The sequence below is a fragment of the Macaca nemestrina genome, chromosome 15 (assembly GCF_043159975.1).
Source record: "Macaca nemestrina isolate mMacNem1 chromosome 15, mMacNem.hap1, whole genome shotgun sequence".
In the NCBI taxonomy this organism is placed as follows: Eukaryota; Metazoa; Chordata; class Mammalia; order Primates; family Cercopithecidae; genus Macaca; species Macaca nemestrina.
This window is the reverse complement of record NC_092139.1, coordinates 86,813,698-86,827,413: the sequence shown is the minus strand read 5'-3', so window position 1 is coordinate 86,827,413 and position 13,716 is coordinate 86,813,698.

Below are 13,716 nucleotides of genomic sequence, written 5' to 3'. Positions count from 1 at the left end.
CCAGGAACCAGAGGCCAGTAGTACACACACACACACACACACACACAGACACACACACACACACACACACACACACAGTCGGGATAGCTGTAAATGTCTCCAGACATTGCCAGGTGTCCCTGGGGGACACCATCACCACCACTCTAGAGAAAGAGAGGCTTCCTGATAAATGGAGCAACAGTTTTTCTGCTCTTCTTCCTCCTGGTGGCATCACAGAGCAAAGGAGAGAGACAAAAGGAGTGAATGAGTCTAGGCTCACTTTGCTGGAGAGAGGCTAGCCTCAGCAGCCGGCTGTAACCACCAGAGTCTCCCCTTCCCGAGGACTATCCCTCTTCCTGTGGCCCCTGTCCACACCTATCACACCTTTCTCCCCAGTGCCTGTCATGCTGTCAGCTCCTCCTGAGCCCAGGCTGTTTGCATGCTGCTCTCAGGCACCCATCCCTCCCCTGAACCCCACACCCTCCTTCCTCTCTTCATCAGGGTCAGCCTGGTGGGTGCCACCCCTGGCAGGCCCTCTCTGACCCCCAGGGCCCACCTGGGCACCTGTGTTGCCGCAACTCCCTCTTCTCTTCTTGCACTTGTTGCTGGTGACTTTGATAGCTGTGCCCCATCCACACTGCTGCCTTGATGTGTCGTTATTTAGTGAATGAAGGAAGGAATCGATGTGGGAACCCATGTGGGAAGTTTGACCCCAGTTTCTAGACTGGTGACTATGGATTTGAGATGCATCCCCCAGGCCTTGCCCTGAGTCACCCTGGACCACACCCAGTCCTCACAAGCACCTTGGCACTTCAGCTACATGGTGGGGACCCTCTGCCGGCAGAGCTGAGGCCAAGGCCCACTGGCTTCCCAAAGTCCCTGTTCCTGCTCTCCGTGAAGACAGCCCTTTGATGCCACATCCTCTCCTCTGGAGGGCACACCACACTGGTCTGGGTTGCATTCTTCTCCCAAGCATCTGTGCCTGGTTACCAGAATTGGAGTTCGGGTTCCTAGTCCTCAGCCTCCACCCAGGCACTGTGTGTCGGGAGTAACTTGTCAACATTGGTAACTCAAGAAGGTGAGAAGAGCCGACCCTGACCCTAACCCTCCCCATCTGGAGCCAGTACTCGCCATGACTGCCATTTTCTGGATAATCCTGTTGATCTGATCTGCTCTTGGCCTAAGACCTCCCCTCTAATGCACTCATATCCATGAGAGAGAGGGGGTCCCACCAGCTGTGCCACCTCTCCTGCACTAGTAATGGAGAAGGCTGTCAGCCCTCCACATCACACACACTGAGTGTGTGACAGTCAGCTCACTGACTTACCGCCATGAGAAAACATTTTAAATGGCCCATTTTCAAGGCATGATAAATCTGAGTACTGGCAGCCAGCCTGCCAATGTAACAAACCGCATGGCTCATGCACCTAGAAGATCACAATAAGCAAACAGAATGTAGAAGAGGGGTCAGCCTATAAAAGGGAAGAAAGTTTCGTTACTGGGAAATTGAAACTTAAGCGGGGAAGGGGATGGGGTATAACCTTACAAGGGGGATAATGAAACTTAGCCAATGTCCTGGGAGATTGTAACCCCATAGTACTCGACCAGTGAGGAGGAGGAACTTGTGTGCTAGGGGATAAGTTACTTGCTGTGACTGCCCTAGTGTGCCTACCCACCAGACACCGATCTTGCAAGACCACTATTAAAAGTCTCGCTTTTCACTTTTCGTGCCTCTGAGTCCATTCTTTGGGTTTGGATGGGTGAGCTTGTTTCTCACACTGCCACATTGCCTCTCCCAGTATTCCTGACAAATGCCACACAAGGGCTTAGACTTCATCCCTGTTCTTATGTGGGAAACACTGAGCAGAATCTAAGCCGAAACACACCTGAAAAGGTCATAGCAAGGCCAAGGCAAAGCTCATAGACAGGGTGGTCCTTGTCATGCATGGCCCGTGGAGGAGCCAAGCCTGGCTTCAGCACCCCAGCCACCCCGGGCAGTCTTCAGGGCGTTCTTAGTCCTGCCTCGTGGGTGCCAGGGTCAAGGAGGGTCCCTCACCTCACATCCTACCATCAAACTTTTACTCTGTAGCCTGGGGTTCAAAACCGGAGGGTCTGAGGGTGACATCAGAGAAGCGGCAGATCAGGAAGCTCCAGGAACCCATCCCTCCCCTGGACAACAATGATACTGAAAGGAATGGTCTTAAGCAGTGATTCTGGAAACCAGCAGAACGCTTGCAACATCCAGGGGCCAGCTTAATGAAGAGCCTGGTCCATTTCAGCCAGTATCAGTCAATTTCCACCTTTATGGGCACAGCTACCATCCCCCAAACCTCAACCCAGTGGCACACAGAGGAATACAACGCTGGTGCACAGCGGCACTATTCACAACGGCAAAATGGTGCAAACAAAATGTGATCCATCCATACAGTGGAATATTATTAAACTATAAAAAGGAATGAAATACTAATGCATGCTATGACATGGATGAACTTTGAAAATATGCAAAATCAAAGAAGCCAGTCACATGCATGGAACTGGAGGAACTTATGTTAAGTGAAATGAGACAGAACAGAAAGTTAAACACCGCATGTTCTCACTCGTATGCGGAAGCTAAAAAAAGCTGGCCTCATCGAAGTCAAAAGTAGAACAGAGGATAGTAGAGGCTGGGAAGGGTGGAAAGAAGGGAGGGAGAGGGAGAGATGTGTTGAAGGATACAAAATTACAGCTACATGGGAGGAATAAGTTCCAGTGTTCTACACTAATGTGGGATGACTCTAGTTAACAATAGCATATTATGGGTCAGGTGTGATGGCTCATGCCTAAAATCCCAGCACTTTGGGAGGCCTAGGAGGGTAGAATCTCTTGAACCTAGGAGTTCAAAACCAGCCTAGGCAACATGGTAAATTCCCATTACTACAGAACATACAAAAGTTAGCCGGGTGTGATGGTACATTCCTGTAGTCCCAGCTACTCAGGGGTTGCTGAGGCAGGAGGATCACCTGAGCTTTGGGAGGTAGAGGCTGCAGTGAGTCGCGATAGTGCTACTGCACTCCAGCCTGGGCAACAGAGTGAGCCCGTGTGTCAAAAACAAAACAAAATCCAAACCAAAACAAAAATTTTGTATTTTCAGATAGCTAGAAGGAGAATATTGAGTGTTCGTAATGCAAAGAAATGATAAATGTTTGAGACGACAGCTATACTAATTACCCTCATCTGATCACTGTACATTACATGTATAGAAACATCACTACATACCCCACGAGTATGTACAATTATTATGTGTCAACCAAAAAATAAAAATAGCCGAGTGTGGTGGCTCACGCCTGTAATCCCAGCACTTTGGGAGGCCAAGGCAGGAGGATCACTTGAGCCCAGGAGTTCCAGACCAGTCTGGGCAACATAATAAGACCTCATCTCTACAAAAAAATACCAAATTAACCAGGCATGGTGGTGTGTGTCTGTAGTCCCAGCTACTCAGGAGGCTGAAGTGAGGGGATTGCTTGAGCCCAGGAGGTCGAAGCTACAGTGAGCTATGATCATGCCACTGCACTCCAGCCTGGGCAATGGAAGGAGACCCTGTCTCAAAAATAAAATAAAAGTGAAATTAAAAAAAGAAAGAAAGAAAGAAAGGTGCCAGACACAAACAGCCACAAGTTGTATGGTTCGGTTTATATGAAGAGTTAAGAATAGACAAACCTGTGGAGACAGAAGTCACACGAAGACAAGTCCGTAGATTAGTCTGGCGAGTGCCTGGAGGTGGGGGACGGGAGGAGCAGGAGGGACTGCCAAGGCCCACGGAGTTTCTTTGGGGTCTGGAAATACTCTGGGGCTAGATAGTGGTGATGTTTGTTCAACCTTGTGTATAGACTAAAAAAACCATTCAACTGTGTCATTGAAATGGAAACATTGTGTGGTATAATGCACAGTCTCTCTCTGTTGCCCAAGCTGGAGTGCAGTGGCACGATCATAGCCTTGAACTCCTGGGCTCAAGTGATCCCCTGCCTCAGCCTCCCAAGTAGCTGAGACTACAGGCTGGACTGCATCTAGCTAATTTTTTAAAAATAGTTTTTGTGGAGACAGGGTGTGGCTGTGTTATCCAGGCTGATCTGAGACTCCTGGGCTCAAGCAATCCTCCCACCTTGGCCTCTCAAAGTGCTGGGATTCAGGTGTGAGCCACTGCGCCCAGTCGTGGATTATTTTGAAAGAATGATGCCCTGTCAGGGCCAGAGGATCCAGGTGGGAGTTGGTGGCGGGGAGTCCTCAGGGAGATGGGCTGGGTGGGAGGTGAGTGCTGGGGACAGAGGGGTGGGCTCTGCTCTCCAGCTCAGGAGATGGGCAGATCTGAGGGGCCAGACTTGGGCATGTGGTGGGGACCCAGCTGCTGGCCGCCCCGAGGTTGGGCCAGTCACCAGGGCCTGCCACTTCCAAGGAGAAAGCAGACAAGAAACAGACCTTTGAGGGTAGAGAGGCCGCTGTGCTGCCCATTCGGCCCCCTGGGGACATTGCAGTCAGCCCCGCTCAGGACTCCTTCTGTTCCCCCACTTGCCACTTGCACTCATTCCCAGCGAGATCATTGTTTCTCCTCAGCCGTGAGCATGACATAGGAGCTCTGGCAAAGTCTTTTTTTTTTTTTTTTTTTTTTTTCTGCCATGTGCCTCTTACCTGGACTCCTGAAATATTTGTTTCTCTGCCGGAAATGGGGCTCCCTGCATTCATTCTGATTTGTTGCATTTTTGCTGCTTGCCCTGTAGCCACTTTTACTGATATATTTGCTCTGTCTGTAGGCAAAGGAATTCATTCCCATTTGTTTAATTTGGGGCTTGTCCTTCCGTTATCTGCTGCACCAAACCTGGGCCACTGGGTATATAAATTCCCTCATTGGTACTTTCTCCCCTTAACCACTACACACTGCCGTTCACAGATCCTACTTGAGTTCTATTTAGCTATGTCATTTTATTCATTTTTTTCAAAGCTAGTAAAATGTGATTGCAGTTCCTGAAGTTAAGATTGTCTGCTAGATCCCAGAACACGCCACTATTTATGTGAATGCAATCACACTTCACCACTTCATCATTTTCAATGCACGTGTGAGGAAAGGTATTTAGACCCCCCCCCACACACACCCACCAGATTGTTTCCTTGCGAAATTAGGGTATATTCTGCTGACAAGCATGGTGTTCACAACCTTCCCATGCAGGAGCTACGATCACCGCTCCATTCTATGCAGGGGAGACTGAAGCTCAGGGAGGAGGAGAGACTTGCCCAAGAGCCCACAGCAATATTTGAACCTGGGGTCACTGTCCTCAGGGACATTTTTCTTTTCCAAGAGTCATATGTGTGCTAGGTCTACGGAGCCTGCTGCCCCCAGCCCCCACCCCAGGGAGATGCAGGTGACTGGCACCCGGTGAGCCCGGGCTGGCATTGTCCTGAGGGCCTGCGGGCCAGGGATCAGGAATGTAGGAGCCCAGCTGAAGGGACCCAAGCCCTCCAGCAATGGGTAAACACGGGCATCTTTGTGGTTGGTGAAGTGGGATTGTGTGTGTGAAGGAGGAGGCAGGCTTGGGGTGCACGACCCCTTTGCTGGATGGAGCAGGTGTGAGCCTTGGGAAAGCTGAATGCCACAGTGACAGCAGCAGCAGCACTGACCCCAGATGTTGTGACGTCCCAGGCGTGACCCACGTGGGAGCAGGTGGACTGCAGAGGGAGACTCCAGGCGCTGGCTTTGTGCCAGATGGGGTTTGGGACTTCTTCCTTGCGGAAGTGAGAATGGTAATAATGCCCCCTCAGGTTACTGTCAAGATTCAGGGGGCTCCCGAGTTTTTTAGCACAAGCTCCAGCCCCCACTAAGCACACGATAACGCAGAGCCGTGATCTCTCTGCCTGAGCAGGTAGTGGGGTGGGGGACTGAGAGGCTGCAGAAAAGCCTCAGAGCCTCAGACTCCCTGCAGGCTGGGAGGGACCCTGGGGAAGGTCGGCTGCTGACTTGGAGAGGTCGAGGTGGAGCTTGAGCTGGGCGGTTTACAGGCAGGGGTGCTCCCTGTGAGATGCCCCAGCTGGCATCAGTCTTGGCGCCCCAGACAAGGCTGAGCCTCCCAGAGCCTTTCTGTAGGGTGGCTAGGTGCCTGTGATAGCCGGCACCAGAGACCCCGTCAGGAGGGCTGACAGGTTCCAGACAGAATCTCAGAGGGCCGCCCCTTTCAGAGGTGGATGGGAGGTCAGAGGACAAGCCACGTGGGCTCCTGTGGAGTCAAGATGTTTAATGGAGCGACATGTCTGGTGATGCCAGGCCAACCAACCACCCAAGATGGTTCACCCCATGGCCTGGCCACACCCTCTCTCCAGCCCGTCCAAGGCAGGACATGCGTCTGGAGTGGACCCGGTGACACCCTCGTTCAGGTGGAGCTCTCCTCAGGGAGGGGTGCCCGGCCATCCCCTGAGGTCCCTCCAGCCCGACCTAGCTCTCTTCCCCAGGTGGGCAGTCCCCAGTGTGCAGGATAAGCTTGTCTACTGTCCCCAGAGCCTGACCTGGCCTTGTGTGCCCTGCCGGGTGCCAGCAGGGCTTGTAGCCTCAGCACTGACCGTGCCTCCTGGGCACCCACTCGAGGGCTTGGGGACTTCCCAGAGGCGGTGACAACTGAGCTGAGATGAGGAGGACCCAGGCTGGTGAGGGAGAACCAGGGTCTCAGGGGACACAGAAGGACAGTCCATAAAGTCACAGGGAGACTTCGGCCCCGGAGCGTGAAATCAGCACCCCGGACTCACCCCCAAGCCTGCCCCACTCTAGCCAGGGCAGGTCGGGGCCGGGGGCTGGCAGCCTCCACTTCTCGCTTCTTTGCCATGGACACCCCCATGCCCCCGTCTTCCTCCAGCAGCACGGGAATCCCCAAGGGCCCCATCGGTCCCAGCTCCTGAACCACAGGTCTCAGACTGCAGGCTCTGCTGGAGGCTCGGGCATGGGGGGATATCGGGGGCTCCCACCGGCCCCCTCCCAGGTGTCAGACTGTCAGCAACCTGTGCCTTCCAGCAGAGTTGCCAAGGTGAGTTCCCTTGGGTGGAGGACAGGGACAGACGGTGCTGTGCCCATCATAGCTGAAGGCTCCGGCTCTCCTCCTGTTTCAGAGCCCTTCATGGGCTTCAGGCCTCATGCAGAGCCTGTCTCCTTGGCTGGTGTGGGAGGCGTTTTATCCCCAGGTCTCAGCCAGTGGTTGCCCAGCAGCATGGTCAGAGCCGGGCCTACCTGGTTCCCTGGGCTGGCACTCTGAGTCCAAGGTGGCACCGTTGGGCAGTGACCCCTCCCTAAGCCCCCAACCTCTGACCTCCTAGGCACTGGCCCAAGCCATGGTTCCTGAAAAGGAAAACCTGGGGATTCCTTCAATGTCCACCACAGGTGATGACGGGCTCAGAGCACCATGGGGTGTGCCCAAGATGATGAGCCCTCCCTGCATGTCAGTAACAGGGACACACATCCCTGATGCGCGGGGAGGGAAGAGTCTGAGTGTACGAAGCTGTCTGTCCACGCAGGCCACACGTGGATGGGGGGCTAGGACACGGAATGGAGGAAGACAGGACTCAGAGGACTCCCATCTTATGTGGTAATGTCTTTGCATCGACCACTCTTGTATAAAGACTCACCATCATTTCTCGCAAAGTAATAATGCCATGAGATAACGCCACAGTTTATCTTGTAATGTGGATAAGTCAGGACCAACTGGAGACGAGCATCGCCCTGAGGCTGACCCGTAGCAGGGGCCACTGGAGCTTTGGGGAATTTGAGATTTCTTTAGCCAAGCCTGGGGTGCACTGTCAGAGAGCACCTCCAGAGCTGTTCAAGGCCTTTGTCTCCCCTCTGGGAAGGGCTCCGAGTGGAGTCAGATGAGGGGCCTGTGCTTGCCTACCAGGTTGTTCCAAACGTAGGCAGCTGGGCTCCCTGGCAAACTCCTGGGTGCCCTGTGAGCAGCTCTGACGTCAGTGGACAGTGTTCCCAGTGAGTCTGCGGTCAGTCCTTGTGTCCAGCATTGATTTTCCTTCTGCGGTCAAGTTAAGCTGTGTTGTTGGTACTCGCTGTACCTCCAGGTGCTGAGCAAGCATGAGGCTAATCTCCCGCTACACATCCCGCCCCTCTGGCCCCGCCAAACCAGGGCACAGAGGAGCTGGCCCATGGCTTTCTTGAAACCATGCATTTCATTTCTGATTATAAAACTAAGGCGTGCTTTGGTAGACCGTGTGGTGGATACTGGGAAGGATAAAAAGGACATCAACCTGTTCTGACATCCCAGCACCCAGGGCAGGGACCCAGAGGGGAGATTTGGGTGTATTTCTCTCCATTGTCTTCTCTACAGAAGTGACACAGGTGTGCACACACACATCATGTGGACATGTGCAGATGGAGCCCACCCATGTGTGCACAGGCACGAACACATGTGGGACATTTGCTCTGCCCCGCAGTGTGTGTGAGGCATGTGCACATCCACTGCCCTTTGTGGAAGGCATGTTCACACCTGTGCACATACCTGAGGCCACTCTATCACTGCAGGCCCCTGTGCATTTCCTGGGAGACACGTTCCCATTTCATTAAGAATTCTTGGCTGGGCGCGGTGGCTCACACCTGTAATCCCAGCACTTTGGGAGGCCGAGGTGGGGGGATCACAAGGTCAGGAGATTGAGACCATCCTGGCCAACATGGTGAAACCCCGTCTCTACTAAAAATACAAAAATTAGCTGGGCGTGGGGGCCTGTGCCTGTAATCACAGCTACTCAGGAGGCTAAGGCAGGATAATTGCTTGAACCAGAGAGTCGGAGGTTGCAGTGAGCAGAGATCACGCACTCCAGCCTGGTGACAGAGCGAGACTCCATCTCAAAAAAAGAAAAGAATTATTCGTGATGGATCTACTCCAGGCCCTGCCTCGCCATCACTAGTCACAGAGCAACTCACAGCCAGTGCTCTCTTCACAGGGGTCTGAATGGCAAGGAGTGAGCCCCAGGATTGCCCAGGACAAGTGGCAGCAACAGGGTGAGTTCCCAGGACGCTGGCAGGCTGTGTGCGGCTCCCGGCTCTTGGAAGGTGCAGAGACCCCAGGGAAAGCCATGAGATGCCTCCTGCACTTGTCCCACCGGCAACCTGCAGGGGTGGGTGGGATCAAGAGTGGCAGCAACTGCAGACACCCAGACATCTCCCCAAAAGAGCAGGGTGGGGGGCTCTGGGTGATGTTCTGGAGGGACAGGAGCAAGGAGGGAGGCCCAGGGCACCAAGGGCTTCTCATCACACAGGCTCTGTCCCAGCCACAGTGCTGTCCCTCCCTGAGCCCTGCATGGCCTCCTGCCCATAGGTGAAGATCCAGCCTCAGCTCCCTGCATGCAGTAGGCCCACCCGTCCATCCATCTGTTCACACCAGGAAGCCCAGTCAGGTGGACGGCCCCTGTCCTGGCAGTGCCATGTTGCTGGAGGCATCCTCCAAGAGTCACCCAGCCCCACAGACACTGATGGAGGACAGCAATGGCGCTTCCTGACAGTGCTCGGCAGGGGTGGGCGTCAGGGTCAGCCTCCACCACGTCGCTGTGGGAACAGCCCCCAGGACCCGCTGACCCATTTGATACATCAGGAGGAAAGCCAGGGAGCACGGCGCACTCTCCAGCTACCGTGGGGCCAGCACACCATCCAGCCACCTTGGGCCAGTGAAATGGAAAAAGTTCCCCTGTTGCCCTTGCAGGGTGTGCAACAAGGGGCGTGGCTCGCTTCTTCAGTGCTCCGCTGCCCAAACCTCTAGGGGAGCTGACAGATGTGCAGGCTGGGGCTCCGACCCCACAGCAGTCTCTAGGGGTCAATGTTTACAGCTGAAGCCCCAGTGGGTGTGTGTTACGGGGGCTCTTTTAGTTTGCCATCTACAGGGCGACTTGTGTTAGTCACAGGGCTTTCTGCATCCTGGGGTTCTTGCCTTGGTGCACCAGAAGACTCAGGTCACATGTGGACTTGCAGAATGAGTGCAAGGTTGTATTGAGTGGAAGCCAGAAGGGGGTGGAGCGGGAAGGTTTTCCCTGGAGTGGGGTCACTGAGCGCCCAGGCTGTCCTCCGGCTGCCCAGCCAAACTCCGCGTGGTTCTGCCAGTCGGTGGCCTGCCAGCATGCCGGTGCCTATCAGTGTGTTCATCTTGACGTCCAGCCGCCCGTGTGTGCCTCTGTGACGTGCTCCTCTCCACGTCCAGCTGCCTGTGTCTGCCTGCTAAGGTCTCGGGGGGGGGTTTATAAGCACAGGATGGGGGCGTGGCAGGTCAGGGTGGTCGTGAGAAATGCGACATTTGGGCAGGAAATGCCTATTCTCACCTATGTCCATGGAGTTGGAGCCCTAGTCAGGGACCACTCCCTCCTCTACCCAGCACTTCCCTTTCCCCTCTTCTGTGTCATTTAAATGGACCACACTTTTCCCTTCCCAGCACTTCCCTTCCATATCAACAGCACATTCTCCAGTCACTATGGGGTCAGCACACTCTCCAGCCACATGGGGCCAGCAGCGGCTGGGCTCCAATTCAGGTCTGCACCAGTCCCTCATTCTTAAACCCCTGGGTCTCGGCCTGCCCATGTCCCAGCTTCTCCAAGTCTTGACTCCCAAAGTCCCAGCCTCCTTGAGGTCTCAGTCTCCCTGTTCCAGGCCTCAGCCTCCCCTGAATCCCTGCCTAGCCCAGTTCCTACCTCCCATATCCCCTCCCCAGGTCTCTGCTACCACGGCTCACCCAGCTGCACCCCCACCCCACATATCTCCTGGGACCCAGGAGGCCACTCGTGGGCTAAGCCTGGTATCATCCGCGTGTAAACCTTGCTCTGAGCACACTCCCATGGCTGTGGCTGCCGACTTTCACTGTGCATATTAAATGCCATTCAGATGGATGGGATTGGTTTTCAGTGTCCAGCGGACGGCAGCACGTGGAGAAACAGCCGCCCTGAGGGGCCTCTCCCTGAGTCCTGGCGGGTGAGCTCTTGGTGGGAGCGACTGGGGAGCAGGGACCCATTTAGGATGGGGTTGGGGGAGAAGGCAGGAGGCAGGTGGGACCCTCCCTGGAGCCTCTCCTGAGATGCCCTAAGGGCTGGGAACGGAAGCTACTTGGTGGGGGAACCCAGCAGGGGTTTCCTGTCCCCGGGCTGTGGCCATGCCGAGGACCCTCCTGCTGCTGCCTCTCCCAAGGCCACTCGGCCCCTGCTCACTGTGCGACCTCACACAGCAGCTCTGTAAGCCCTTCTGTCGTCTTTAGCCACGTCCCACCAGAGTCCCCTGGGAGCCGCTGGCCAAGGCAAGGCTGGGCAGGGGGTTGACATAGGCTCTCACTCCTTCAGATGCCCTCAAATGGGATTCCACCTTGTCATGGCTCCTGAGACCTCCCAGCCTGGCCTCTGAGGGTCTGTCCAGACCTGCAGGTAGATGGCTGGGCCTGCAGGGACAGAGGCGGCCGGCAGAGGGCAGCAGAGCGCCACAGAACTGAGCGACTGGCACTCATCAGGCCGGGACGTGGCCACCCTGCATGCGATCAGCTCTGGCTCTGGCTCTGCCTCTGCCTCTGCCTCTGCCCTGGGCCTTGTCCCACCCCAGGACACCCCAGGCCCTGCCTCGGCTGCGGCAGAGAGGCCAGGCCTCACCCCTCTCTCTCCTGACACCTGCCCAGCCACCGGCCTGAGCCACCGCCCTCCAGGCCTCTCCTGCCATCCACCCCAGCACCGGGCCCCTGATGCCCCTGCTTCCCTCCCATGGGTCCCTCCTAGACACCATCCTGGCCCAGCCAAGATGCCAGCACCAGATCTCCCCAAAACATTCCGGGCCCTGGAGGACAGGGTGAGGCTCCAGCACCTTCCAGGTGGCACACACGATGAACAATCCCAGGGCCACGCACCCTGGACCCACCTCCCCCAACGCAGAGACCCCCACCGCAGGCCTTCAGCCACAAGTATGGACACACAAGGCTCCTGGGGTGTGGGCAAAGGGGTGACACTGGCCCATAGTGTGGGCACCATGTCACAGGGCGAGACAGAGACTCAGCCCCCAGGGTAGCTGACCTCGGGCTGGGCCAGGCCCTGGCCACGCTGAACCAGGCCTGAGCATCCTCAGGGGCCGGCCTCTCCCTGGGGGGTCCCCACAGAGGCAGCCATAGGCTGGGCCCACCTCGAGCCCAGCACCTTGAGGGCCACAGAGCCTCATGGCCCGGGCCACTAGTGGTCCCTTTGTGTCCTCCGGTGACAGGAAGCCCCCTTCCCGTCAGCCCAGTCGGTCAGCCCCCTCTGTCCCGGGGTGAGGCCTCTATGGTGAGGCCCGTGGTCCTGGCTCCAACCTAGCACTCCTCGGGACCCACTCCCATGCCCAGCTCCCTGCCAGACCCACACACCCAGCTAACACCAGCCCCACCCGTCCTGCCCCACGGGGGCGGCACCCTCCACTCCCCTTCACTGGTCCCTTCTCTGTCCCCCCTTCCTGCCTCCCCGCCCTATCCGCTGGGCCCTCATTGTCCGGCCTCCTTCCACCACTCCTGAGAACCCTCCCGCACGTGAGCACCCGTCCCCGCACCTGCTCACCAGGCCTGGCTGGGCCGGACCCTCTCCCGAGGTGAGGGCTGCAGCCGGGTCGGCTCGGCTTGGCTCAGCGGCGCAGACTTGTTTCTGCCATAACAGCAGGTGAGGAATGAGCAGACCACGGGCTAGCCAGGTCTCCACAGCCTGCCCCGGGGCCGTGATGCTCCAGGGTGGGGCAATGAGGGAGGAGCTGCAGGTGGCTGAAGCTGGCTGAGGCAGAACGCGCTGATTGGGGCTTTGCCTTCCTCTGGATGCCTCCCCTTGGGAAGCCCTGTGAGAAAGGCCTGAGTGCCCCAGGGGAGAACCTCACACTTCCCAGAGGAGGTAGGGCTGGGGGCGGCACTGGCCCCTAACCTGGAGCCCTGGGCTAGACATTGGAGGCTTCCATGTGTAAGGAGAGGAGGCCCCTGGGAGGCAGAGGAGGAGGGCTGGGAAGTCCGCAGGTGAGGCATCCCCTGGGCCACACCTCAGCACCTGGCTTCCCCCCTCAGTTGCCAAGAAAATGCCACCTCCCCTGGTGGATGGCAGCACATGGAGCTCCCAGTCAGGCGTAGGGTTTGCAGACCTCTGGGTCCTCAAGTCCCAAGTCCTGGTGTGGCGAATGCGCCCCAGAGCTCGGCTGCCGGTGAAGAGCCTGTCTTCCCAGTTACGTGCAGCCAGCCTGCCTCAGGGATAATTGGCTCCCTGCAGCTCCTGCCAGGCCCCTTGCCTCCAGAGGAAGCTGTTGGGGAACAGGCTGGGCAGCACAGGCCCCAGAACAATCTCACTGGTGTCAGGGCCCCAGATACACCAAGCAGCCCCTGTAGTCCCAGCGACGGCCCCGCAGGGAAGCCCATCCTGAAAGGCAGATGGTGGGAGGAGGAGGTGCTTCCGGTGCTTCCTGGAGGCCATCGTGGCCCGGGGAGAATGGTTTATTCTCAACCTTGATATTCAGGTCTATACGCTGGGAAGATAGGAGCTGCAGACCCCACTGACGCCCAACCCCGCCCCCAGCCCCGATCTCTCCCGGCCCGGCAGCTCCTCCAGTCTCACACACAAGAGCTCCAGCAGGTCCCAGCCTGGCCATGGCCCCACCTGACTGCACACCTCTGTCCTCGGGGCCCATCACCCCTTGGTGCCCTCTGTCCAGCCTCCAGGAGCCCGCACTGAATGTCTACAGGTCCCTTGGCAGGGTCTCAGGTGATTTTTGAG